This window comes from Erithacus rubecula (genome assembly GCF_903797595.1).
Source record: "Erithacus rubecula genome assembly, contig: scaffold_112_arrow_ctg1, whole genome shotgun sequence".
NCBI lineage: Eukaryota > Metazoa > Chordata > Aves > Passeriformes > Muscicapidae > Erithacus > Erithacus rubecula.
Window position 1 is genome coordinate 211,366 of NW_027636279.1, and position 13,305 is coordinate 224,670.

The 13,305-nt window shown below is 44.5% G+C and overlaps 1 long non-coding RNA gene and 1 pseudogene across 2 annotated transcripts in view; one reads left to right on the top strand and one right to left on the bottom strand.

Annotated features, from left to right (window-relative positions):
* The window catches only part of LOC306815276, a 31,953-nt gene extending 30,859 nt beyond the window's left edge, over positions 1-1,094 (top strand). The window contains exon 3 of the long non-coding RNA XR_013777369.1: positions 1,021-1,094. This is a non-coding gene — a long non-coding RNA (uncharacterized lncRNA). The remainder of the gene's footprint in view (positions 1-1,020) is intronic.
* Positions 1-13,305, bottom strand: part of LOC306815274 (olfactory receptor 14I1-like) — a 269,530-nt pseudogene that overhangs the window by 102,836 nt on the left and 153,389 nt on the right. The window lies entirely within an intron of this gene.

Genomic DNA, 13,305 nt, shown 5'->3' on the forward strand with positions numbered 1-13,305 from the left:
GGCTTAAATAAGGAGAACAATCTGTAAGGGTCAAAAAATATCCCTTGAAAAGGGAAGACAGAGAAAGAATTAGCCCAATCATAGAAAACTTCTTGCAAATAGGACTATTGAAGGAGTGTCAATCTGATTTTAATACTCCTGTTTTGCCCTTGAAAAAGCCTGATGGATCATACAGGTTAGTACCAGATTTAAGAGCTGTTAATAAAATAACTGAAGACTTATACCCAGTGGTTGCTAATCCCTACACCTTGTTAACTCTTTTAACACCTGAACTAACCTAATTTACTGTTCTAGATTTGAAGGAATCTTTCTTTTGCCTCCCACTCCATGAAGCCAGCCAGAAAATTTTTGCATTTAAATGGGAGAATCCCAAAAGAAGGGATTGCTCTGGGAGTACTAGCACAAGACCTGGGGCTGTACCAGAGGGCAGTAGCCTCCCTCTCCAAACAGCTGGACACGGCAGCCAAGGGGTGGCCAGGGTGCCTCAGAGCTGTGGCAGCAGTAGCAGTGAATATCCAAGAGGCACGCAAATTCACCCTAGGCCAGAAGAAGACCGTGCTAGTATCCCACACAGTGTCTGCAGTCCTGGAGGCAAAAGGGGGACATTGGCTTTCCCCACAAAGATTTCTGAAGTACCAGGCCATACTGGTAGAAAAAGATGATGTTGAAATTGTGGTAACTAACATTGTGAACCCAGCTTCTTTCCTCAGCAGGAGCATAGGAGAACCAGTGATCCACGACTGCCTGGAGACCATTGAAGCCAACTACTGCAGTCACATGGATCTGAAGGACACCCCTCTCGAGGAGGCTGAGAGCTGGTTCACTGATGGGAACAGCTGTATCATCAGGGGAAAAAAGACATGCTGGGTATGCAGTTACCACAAGCAGAGAGGTAATAGAGTCTGGACCATTGCCAACAAACACCTCTGCACAAAAAGCTGAAAATAATCGCCTTAACCTGGGCCTTAGATCTGGCAAAAGGAAAAGAAATCAACATTTATACAGACTCAAGGTATGCAGTTGGAGTGGTTCATGCACATGGAGCAATTTGGAAAGAAAGAGGACTGCTAAACTCACAAGGAAAAAATATTAAACATGCCCAAGAAATACTAAAACTATTAGATGAAGTTCAGTTATCTGAAAAGGTAACTATTATGCACATCAGGGCACACCAAAAAGTGAGCTCAGAATTGGAAGAAGGAAATATGCTTGTAGACAGAGAGGCAAAAGATGCAGACAAAGGTGAGGTACCCAATGAAACAGTTGAGGCAGCATTAATTCCAGATGGAAAGATCTCTATTGAAGGTAAGCCCGTATATAACAGAAAAGATAAAAACACTTTTTAAGGAAGAAGAAGCAACTTATAACCAGGAAGAGTGGGCTGTAACCAAAGAAGGAAAAGTTGTAGTACCTTCTTACTTGTTGTGGTCACTAGTGCTAAAAGAACATGAGAAAACACATTGGATAATGGATGCCTTGTACAATTATTTAAGGATGGAATTCTGGCTAGAAAATTACAAGGCACAGTTACACAAGTAACTCGCCACTGTGGTCTTTGCCTCCGAACTAATCCTAAAAACATTCCAAAGCCTGAAGTTGGACAAATTGGGAAGGGCTGTGGACCTGGGCAGCAATGGCAAATTGATTTTACAAAATTGCCCAGGAAAGGGGGGTATCGTTACTTATTAGTGTTAACAGATACCTTTTCAGGATAGCCAGAAGCCTTCCCTACCTGGACAGCTAAGGTACGACAAGTGACAAAGGCATTGTTACAAGAAATAATACCACATTTTGGAGTCCCAGCTGCTATATCTTCTGATAGAGGGCCATATTTTATCTCAAAAATTGTACAGCAAATTAGTCACCACTTGGGAATAAATTGGGAATTACATACTCCATATCACCCTCAATCCAGTGGCCAAGTAGAGAGAATGAACCATATGATCAAACAACAAATTGTTAGGCTGGGACAAGAGACAAATTTGCCTTGGCCCCAGGCTCTTCCACTGGCATTAGTACGGATTAGAACAAAACCAAGAACAAAAGGGAAATTAAGCCCTTTTGAAATATTGTATGGGAGACCATAGGCAGTCCAAGAAGGAATAGCACCCATTCAAGTAGAGGAACAAAATCTACACAAATACATGGTGGCCCTAAATAAACAACTTAGAGAAATTGGAAAATATGTGGCTGGGGCCCAAAGCAGAGAATTAGATGGGCCAGTACATGGTGTACCACCTGGGGATTGTGTATATGTTAAGTGTTTTGCAAAGAAGACTTTAGAACCACAATGGGAAAGACCATTCCAGGTACTCCTCACCACCTTCACAGCAGTCAAGATCAAGGAACAGAAGGTGTGGATCCATCACTTCCAAGTGAAGAAGTCTCCTGAAGAAATTTGAAAAATTGCACCAGATAATGGAGACCTGAAGCTGAAATTCACCAAGAACAGCAAGTAATGGACTTATAGCTACCATGGACATAATGCAAATGGTTGTGACCCTTGTGGCCATTGCCATGCCTATAATAAGAGTCAAAGCAACACCACATCAGTGCAATGTAACCGAGATTTATTAATGCCAAGGGAAAGTTTATGATCCCTACTCTCATAGGGCTTTGAGCTGAATGTTAAAGGTCACAAATTCAAATATGTGGGAAGAGAGGAATGCTTTGGAATCTGAATATGCATTTGTACAAGATAGGTTCCATGAGGCTCACCATCAACCCATGGAACTGATCCAAGTTGGCCCTAGATTTGCTGTGACAAATGCTTGACCATGTGTCCTGAATTTAGACTTAAAATTGAAGGGTGTGCAACAAAAGAGTTAAATCTTGATTTTAATGTTACTCAATATTGCATTGAGTTTCAATTTCACAAAATCAAAGCCAAATCTACCCCATCAGTGTCAGAGCGGGCTGTAACAGTCCAAACTCCAATTATTTCAGAGGAAATGAAGCAACCTACAATTCCCATAATTTCTAAAATTGGACTATATGCTGTCAAGAAAACAGAAATTCAGAGACTGCTAACTAAGCCAAGAATGGTCTCTTAAGCAAGTAGAAATGGGAATGCAAGTAAATGCTTCTGGCTTTTGGCCAGAATGTGCCCCCATTTGTCAAAGCTCCTTTTACGGAATGGACAAACTGGTTTCAAAACCATATGCACTCTAGTTTTAATAAAAAGAGAGACATCACTGGGTTATTAGGAACAGGATTGGGAGTTTTAAATACAATGAACAAATTGTGTTAATGAACAAATTGACTGTGATGGGAAGCGATTAAGTTGAATTACAGCAATCTTTGCAATTTTCTTTGTTAGCACTAGGTTACAATCATTGGAAACTCACTAAAATATTACCAAAATGAGAAAATATAGGAGAGAGAGACCATGAGGTAATAATTAAAGCCCTAGGCACAGCTAGTGCAAACATTTCTCTGGCTCTTGGATGTACTCAAGCAGAAATGTGGATGCAGTCAGCAGCTGCCATAGTTATCAGGGAAGGTGAGGAAGGGATATTCCCTTCTAAAATTCACAAAATGGTTTGGGATAATGTCTCTGAAATGGAAAGAGAGGTTCAGTCTTGGTGGGTTTTGGTCAATTTTATCTATGGCCCTGAGACAAATTAAGTAACAGCTTTTGTTTTAACTATACATAGTGCATCTGTGAGCGTAATATATCCAATAGTCACTCTAGGATTAAATCATGAAGGGACTCTACTGTATCCTTCTGAACGTAGAATGTGGGCATGAGAAATTTAAGGAAAATGGCAGACCTTTAACCTAGAGCCCTGTTCTATGAAGAAACAATTAGGATATATATTTGAGGGAACTTTGGAAAATGACAAAGATACTTGCTTAGACACAGACCAAAGCATTTGTCACTTTGAAATGCATCTAACCAACCAGACAACTTTACTTGTGTATATAGGACAAGGCTGTGTCTGTCTCAGAACAGAATGTCCCACCATAATCATAGATGATCAAATCGTGAATGAAACTCAATTCAATTTATGTGTTTGAAATTTTGCTAAAATCAAAGGATGCAACTTTTCCTATTGAGCACCTGTAATATCACATCAGTACATAAAGGCAAACCTGGTTACTGTGAAGAAATATTGCCTGCGCCTATATGTATGAATTTAACCTAGTTGCTCAGCTACTGAAACATCAGGAATTAAGAAAAATTTTAAAAGAGATTCAAGATGTAGGGAAAAGGACTTTGATTATGATACACCTTAACATGGAGACCATAAAAGGGGTTTTTAAATGAGTTTAAGAACATTTGTCTCATCATTGGTGGGATGTGCTATTTGGATGGTCATCAACTGCCACCGGTTTGCTTAATGCCTTAATTCACCCAATCACTGTGCTGCTTATTTTAGTCAGTGTAAGTTTGCTTTTGTCCATTGCTGTACTTCTTGGGAATTGGAAGTGTCCTGGTTTCAAGGACAGGTGTCTGCCGATAAAGGCAGAAGTTTTCCTTTGAAATAGAGACTTTCATTTCACTCCCTCCAAGTATTATAATTGTTTGAATCAAGAACTCTGAGGCAGAGATAAAGGATTAGGAATAACAGCTCTTTTACTAATACATCTAACCGTACAAGCAGAAACAACAGCAGTTGTTAAAATTATCAACAAAACAAAACAGATAACTTGGTTCCAGTCCTTTCTTCAGCTGCAGGCACACTCTCTCTGCACTCGGTCCCAGTCCTGCAGATGGAGCACAGCCCAGCAGCGGCAGAGAAGTGGGCAGGAGCGGAGGCGGGAGGGGGCGGCAGCAGCCATGGTGGTCTCAGGTGGGAGCGGGCTGGAGAGGGCAGCTCCTCACTCACTGTTTGGGTTCTGGTGGTGTGTTGGCTTCACGTGCTTGTGGGGAGGAGTGGTTTACCCTCAGGGGAAGGTCCACATGGACGGGGAATGGAGGGGGCTGTCCCGTCTCCGGGGGCTTCTCCTGTGAGCGGTTGAAACCAATCAGAGAGCTGATTCTGTGATGGACAGCTCAGGAAACCAATGAAAAGTTATTTCACTTTCACGAATCACAGTAGATCAAGTGCTGGGGGGCTTTTCGGCTTCCAGCCTCCGGAGAAGCGGGGGTCCCTGGCCCGGTCCCTGGCCCGGGCCCCGGCCCGGTTCTGGGCTCGGTCTGGGACAGGGCCAGCATCTTGGCCTGGCATCGGCTCTGCAGGGGGTCCGGCTCAGCTTGGCTGGGCTCTCCATGTGCTAGAAGAGGCCTCTAGCTGACCGCATGGCTTTTTCACGATCTAGATACAATTTTAACTTCTTAATGCCTAAATAAGATACTCGATCTCCTGAGCTCCCCTAAATGAGAAGAAATAAAGCATGGAGACTACAGAGTTCAGCGGAATGAAGATAAAGTTCCTGATGGAAAGAGATTGAAAAGATACAACTGGTAAGTTGCTGAAAACCTTTTTTGTGGGGCTATGAGGAGATTGTGACTTCACTAAAATTCCTTTAAACTGTGAAATATACTTGGGGAGGATGTGTGCTTGATATGAAGACTTTTTTTTTGCCTCGGGAAATTGAGCTCTCTGTTTTGGGACTGGAATATGAACAGAGACACTTGATAGAGAAGGAGATGAAGAGGATTTTGTTTTTCAGCAGCCTGCCTTTATAAGTAGTATCCCATGTGTGCATCGTAACCCATAACAGGGCTCTGGAAGGACTGTGGGAATGAGAGGAAAATTCATTGTTCTTTATATCACCAGGGGATGCAAACTCTGAAGGTGAAGACACCCCCCAAGTCTAAAGCAGAAAAAGGAACTTTTCTCCCTTAAGTGAACTGAAATGATTATTTGAGTGGATAACTGACTGAAGTGTTCTCTGTGTGTGGTTGGTAAGAAATGTGGAATGAAGGGAGGAGGGAATATTCTAAGAATCTTATTCTGAATATTTTTTTTGTGTGTGTTATTAATAAATATCTTCTTGTAACTTTTTTTGAGTTTTAAGACTGCATTGTCTTTACTCCTAAATCCTATCTCTAAAGGAAATTATATATTCAAAATTGGCAAACCCTCTAGTCACACCGTGACAGGTGGTCAGCTGTGTCCTCAGAGGTAGGAGGCTGTAGCAGGGAAGATGCAGGGCAGGTGATCGCAGACTGTCTGGCTCTCCTGTGTTTGGCCTCATGGCTGGACACGGGGAGGGGGGAGGTTCCTCCTCTCGGCTCCACTCGCCGGAAACATGAGTAACCCCTCCAGAAGCTGCTCCCACCCACCCCTTTTGTCTACAGTCTTCAAAGATCCTGGGTGTAACCTGGCAAGCTCCATTAGCATGATAATGGGAAAAATTCTTTTAACTGACACAGTAATAGAAAAGCATTCAACCCCCAACAGGAAGACACTGGGACAAGTGGCAGACTTAGCCATGCTATCAAAGGCGTACAACTTGGTCTTAAGAGATCGCTGCCATGTGTCTTAGATTGATGAAGAGAAATCCCCATATTGAGTTAAATAAATTACTCGTTTCAAATAAGAAGTGGGGAATGAAACACTAATCTTAGAAATATTAGGATTTTAGTTAAAAGTTAGCTGTTTACTAGAATTAATTAAAAAGTCAATGGATAGATAGACCTTGCTGAAAAGAAATAAAAGTTAGAAGTTAGAAAGAAAACCTAACTTGAGGTAATTACCTGAATCTTAAATAAATGATTGTCTGTCACCTTATGTTCTCTCAGCTGTGCTTACAATGGGAAAAGATGAAACTAGTAAGCAGACCCAAAGAAACATAGACAATGCAAGCAGAAACCCATTCTTTAAAGAAGTGGACTATCCCCAGAAATCATTTGTACTGTCATTGATAGAAAAGGTTGAGAGTTCGGAGCAAGGAAGACTCGCCTTACTTCCTCCTTTTAAGACCCCTCCCCACAAAAAAATGACCCCAGACTTAATTTAGAAGTCAATCATTTATGCTTAATAGCTATTCAAGCTAATTACCATAGGAAGTGGGGATGGAAGGGGCTGTTATTATGAATATGCATTTGTTTAAGTTCTTTGTCAATAAATAGACTCTCTGATCACCTGTGATTTTTCAGTGCGTATTAGAGGATTACCTCATGCTTCTTCCCAGCCCTGAATAAACATTCACTTTCTAACATTAAATTGTTAAAGATACTCAACATCACAGTTGAGTATCGGTATTAGACCAATACTCTTATTTTGGTAGATCACCAGGGCATGTGGAACCCAGTGTCCATGTGACACAGCACAGCCTCAGGAAAACATGGGGACAATTGTAATGCAATGAAATCTCACGGAAGGAAGTGTCAATTGTGAACGTGGCATGGCCTCATGGAACCCAGGTGCAAGTAGGACCATACCATGGCTCATGGAAGCAAAGGGGCATTGAGACACAGTGGGGCCCTATTGAACCAAGTGACCATTGTGACTCCATGGAATCTCATGGAACAAATTGTCAGGTGTAACACAGCAGGGTGTCATGGAACACAAGTGCCACTGGGACATTGCCACTTCTCATGGAACCAAGTGTCCATTGTGACACACTAGGCCTAATGAACACAGGAGACCATTGTGAGGCAATGGAATGTCAAGAACCCAAGGCTGCATTGTGACACAGAGAGACCTCATGGGACCAAGGAGACCATTGTGAGGCAATGGAATGTACTGGAAGAAGAGGTAAATTTTCAAGACAGAAGGGCCTGATGGAACCCAGGTGCCAATGGGACATTTCCAGGGCTGGTGCAAGCAAGTGTCCATTGTGACAGAGCCAGGCCTAATGGAACACATGAGAACATTGTTACCCAATGGAACCCTATGGAACCAAGTGTCCACTCTTTCACGGTGCAGCCTCATAGAGTGTTGGAGACCATTATGTTGTAATGGAATATCCTGAAAGTGTTGTGACTAACCTGGGCTTTATAAGACCAAGGAGACCACTGTGATGCAATCAAATCTCAAGGAACCAAGGGTCAATTGTCACTACATCAAGTTCTCAGGAAACCTAAGAAGAACATTGTGACACAGTGAAATCTCTAGAAACCAAGACTTTATTTTGACAAAGTGAAGCCGAATAGGAGACAAGAGCCACTGGGACACTGCCAGCTTTTGTGGAATCCAGTGTCCGTTGAGACACAGGGCAGGTCATGGAAACATAGGGAGTGTTGTAATGCAATGGAATCAAAGGTCAATTCTGACAGAGAGGGGCCAGATGGACCACAAGGGCAAGGAAAATTTTGACAGGTATAGTAGAAACAAGACACCATTGTGGCAGATCAAGGTCTCATGGGGTGTGGGAGAGCTCTGTGTCACAATGGAATCTCATGAAAGCAACAGTCAATTGTGACATGGCACGGCCTCCTGGAACCCTTTTGCCATTGGGACATGGCCAGCTCTTGTGGAATCCAGTGTCCTTTGTGACACAGCACAGCCTCATGGAAACATGGGGACCATTGTGATGCAATGGAATCTCATGGAGGAAAGAGTCAATTCTGAAAATAGCATGGCCTCATGGAACCCAGGGGCAATTGGGACCGTGCCATGGCTTGTGGAAGCAAGGGGACATTGAGACACAGTGGGGCCTCATGGGACCCATCAGATTGTGAGGAAATGGATACTCACACAGCAGGGCCCCATTGTGACAAAGTACAGCATCACAATGGTTTCCTGGCTTCCATGAGTCCCTGCTCTGTTTACAATTAACATTTTGTTCCCCAAGATTACATGGTGTCACTGTGCTCTCCTGTGATTCATGGGGCTGTGCTGTGTCACAATGGACACTTGCTTCCTCCAAGGCTGGGCATGTCCCAGTGGCACTGGGTTTCCATCAGGCTGCGCTGTCACAATGGGGCCTTGGTTCCATAAGAATCCATTGTGTCACAATGTTCTCCCTAGTTTTATGAGAGCCTGATGTGTTGACAATTGACCCAAGGTTTCTTGAGATTCCATTTCATCACAGTGATCTCCTTGGTTCCATCAGGCCCAGGTTTGTCCCAACAGAGCCTTGGTTACATGGGTTTCTAGTGTATCACAATGGTCTCTTGCATTCCACGAGGCCCTTCTGGGTCACAGTGGAGCCTTTGTGCCATGTGTTTCCATTGCAACACAATGATCTCCATCATTCCATGAGGCCTTGCTGTAAAACAGTGAGCACTTGGTTCCATTAATTTCCATTCCATCCATTTACAAGGATCTCTTGCATTCCATGAGGCCCTGCAGTGTTGCTATGGAGCCATTGTTCCATGTGTTCCCATTGTGACGTTATGGTTTCCAGCGCTCCATGAGGCTGCACCATGAAACTGTGGACACTTGGTTCCATGAGATTTCATATTGTCATTGTCAGGAAAATCCATCAGCATCACAGGTTTATATCCAAAAAGGAGACAGAGCACACTTTCAACTTTATTTGAAAAAAGGATGAGAGTTCACCTGGGTACACACCCACCGTGCTTTCTCTCTCAAGCTTTCAGAGGGTGCAGCCTCCCTTTATCCTTAACTCCTGGCCACACCTTGCCCTTTTCCTTTACCCACTGCCAAAGGTACTAGGAAGGTACGGTCTTCCCAACCCGTGTACCCCATATTCCCACTTGAACCTGGAATTTCCCCCTAAATTAAGAAGTTCAGGTTTGTGCAGACCCTTGTCTGTTTCAGGAGCCAAGCTGACTGGGCCTGGTAACAAACCTGCTGCCCAAAGTCAGTAGAAACATTATGACCCATTTCAAAGGTCTTAACACCAATCCCTTCACCCATCAAATGATTTGTAAAGACAGTAGCACATATCTTCCCTCTCAGATGGATGTTTCCTGTGCTGGTGACAGTCTTTTAAGCTCAACCTTCAGTCTGTAAGGAAAATGAATCCACAAACACCAGAGGTTTATGTCCAAAAAGGAGACAGAGGAGTCCTTTTTGCTTTATTCGAATAAAGGGAGAGGCCATGGCACATTGCCCTGGGATCTCTCAATTTTTTGGAGGACGCAGCCTCCTTTTTATCCTATTTTCCTGGCTGTATTTCCCTCTCTCTTTCCCCAGTGGCTGAAGTACTTGAGAAGCCCAGACTTCCTGGAACACCTGATGCCTGAGATTCCTCTCTGATGTGCAACCCTCCCTTTTAATTTTTAATTCTTGCAGAATTCATAGTTTCCATCCCCCCCCACCCCCCGCCATTGCTTCTTTCATCTTCCGATATCCAATTTCAATTACCAGCAAATCTACATTTTTTTTTGTAAAAGCAAATCTCTTTTCCCATTCATCAATCAGTGGAATGCGCCCCTTTGTTTCTTTTACCTGTTAGTGTTAACTCTATCTACCAACAGATATCCACAGCTTGTTTGCAAAGACAAATGCAACGTTCCTCTCAAGCCTGACCTCTCTGCTGTTGCAGTTCCATGCACAGAGGTTGCTGTCTCTTCCCCCTTCTGTGGGCAGGCCAGTGTTCAGCCACCTCCAGGACAGCAGGGCCCCACCCCATGGCACTGTGACCTGGGAAGACAAAAACCATGACTCCAAATGCCTGCTTCTCCTCTTTCTTCCCAGGCATTTGGCCCTGCCAGTGGGGTATTCTGCTGGGTGCCACAGGAAAAAGGAAACCACTGTGACCCTGTGGGTAACATGGAACCAAACGTCCATTGTGACACTACAGAACTTCACGGAACCAAGGAAATCCCTGTGACCCTGTAGGGTTCAATGGAACCAAGAGCTCATTGTGACACAGCGGGGCTGTGTGAAGCCAAGGAACCATTTTGACACTGTGAATCCAAGAAGACTCTTGTGACATTGGGGGGAACTCATGGAACCAAAGGTCCACTATGACATTGTGGGGCCTTATGAAACCTATGGGCCATCGTGACACTGAATGGCCACTGAATGGAACCAAGGAGACCATGGTGACATGCAGGGCCAATTGGAACCAAGGATTCCATTTTGACACTCAAGAATCTCATGGAACCAAGGGTTTGTTGTGACACTAAGACCATTGTTGAGAGTACAGAATCTCAAGGAACCAAAAGTCAGTGTGACAGATCAAGGTCTCATGGAAGCAAAAAGAGCATTGTGACACTCTGGGGCCATATGGACACAAATCTCCATTGTGACAGCATAGAACCTCACAGAACCAAGAGTCCATGGTGACAAAAAAAGGCCTTGTGGAATCAAGGAGCCCAAAGGTCTAAAAAATTCCTTTCATGGGGCCCCATGGTAATTGGTAATTTTGATAATTCAGAACCAAAAAGAGCATTGTGACACCATGGGGCCCCATGGACCCAAATATCTACTGTGAGAGTCTGGAACCTCATGGAACCAAGGGGTCTTCATGACACTTCAAGGTCTCAGGGAACAAAGAAGTGCAAAGATCTCAAACATTCCTTGCAGGGTTCTGCCTTGGGGAAGGGGAACCTACTCCAGCTTTGGCTGCCGCACTAATTGAAAGTGTCTTTTTTGAATGAGGAAATTCAAGAGTTTTAGATTGCTTAAAAAAGAGAGGAAAACAAAAGGGGGAAAACTTCTTTTTGGCTGTGTGCAGCATGCTCTCCAAACAAAGCAGGCCCCAGGTGAGTGTGGACAAACAGGAGGAGGTTGGGGAATGTGCAGGAAGGTTGTCCAAACTGAGTCAGATCTCAAGGCACAGCTTCTCTGATCTGACCAGACCTCCTGAGGAAAGACCCTGGATTAACATCAATCACTGAATGCTGCAATCACCTCTACTCTAAAGTGAACAGGAATAAAAGACATCCTTTAAAATAGGAATGTGCATTTCTTAAAAGCTCTTTGAAATATTTCTCCTTAACTCTATTAGGAAACATTCTTAATGAACTGCACCAGACCAGAGGGAATTCAAGGCAGAGCCATGGTTTGTCAGGACTTGCTTGATCCCAATGAGCCCCGTGGTGCATTTGGTGCTGAGCCTCAGAACCTGAGGGCCTGAGAGGAGATTTGACAAACCTTTCCAGGAGTCCAAGTGAGAAAAAAAACCCCAAAGTGTCTCAAAGCATTAATGGATCCCACTGAGTGTTGTTACTGAGAAGGGCTTTCAAGGGACTAATTAAAGCAGATAATTGGAGGTCATGATTGCACAAAGCTCTCAGAGACTCCAAGGCAAAAGCAAAACCCAAAACCTTCTGAAAAACCTGCAGTCCTTGGAAGCATGAAGGAGCCCTCCAGGGCCATTCCTGACCAAGGCTCCCCAGGGACTGGTCCCAGCAGATCCCTGAGGCCACTGCGATGTGGGGGGGATGCTGAGGGCAGGACAAGGGGTGACAGTGCCCAGCCTTGCTGGGGTTGTGCCAGGAGGCCCCAGTGCCTCAGGACAAGATGTCTCTTCAGAGCCCTTGGTGGCACAGACCCTGCTGTGCCCCAGGCCACCAAGACATGGCTTCTCTCCTGCTCTAACTAGAACCTGGGGACGCTTTCTCAGTTGTGTCCATCAGTGAGACCCATTAAAACTTGAAGAAACTTCGGAGTTTATTTCTGACTTGGAGATCTTGAGAGATTTCTCCAGCTCCCTCTCAGGGACTGATGTTCAGGGCGTAAGCACAACCCCCCAAGAGTGTCATTAAAGTCCTTGTGCTGTGTCTGTGCTGCTGAGTTGGGCTGGGCTTCTGGCCCAGAGGGCCACCCTAGCTATTAAGAAGAGCTTCAAAAGACCATTTCTCTTGATGAGCAGCTCTTCTCAGAGTCCAGGAGGGCTGGGGCTCTGCCTGCAGCCACCCCAGGCACAGCATAGAGGCAAAGAGAGCTTCAATCAGTCAGGGCTGGGAAGATGCTCACAAGTGACTGGGGCAGAATCACTCCCAGCCTTTGACACAGGGACCCTCTGGCTGCAGGACAATGCAGCTGCAGCTCCTGGAGAGATCTAAAGCTGGAACATGACAATGCCTATAGACTCTGTGAGTACATTCTCTGATCTCTCTTTTGTAGAGCAGACAGGGGTGCCCAGGGCTCTCCTGCAGAGCAGGGTGCTGCAGCCCAGGGCACTGTGCTGTGGCAAGGACTCTGCTGCCTGCCAGGGACAGCTCTCACTCAGCCCTGGGAGCTGCCCACAACACTGGGGAACAAGGTCTGGGTGGAAGGATAGAGCCACTATGGATTGGAATTGTTTTTGTGTGGTGAGAATGCTGCAATGGTCAGGACTTCTCCCACCTTGACATATAACTCCAGAACACTTCCAAGGTGATTTTACAGGGAGAAGAGCATGGCAGGGGTTATATAAAAAGGAAAATCCCCTTTTTTAATCTACTGCTCTGAGCTGCCTGAATAGAAAATTGTGCAATGATATTAATCTCTGAGTTTAGTTTGGAGAAAATATATATTACCTCAGATCCTAGTAAACCAGGCATTG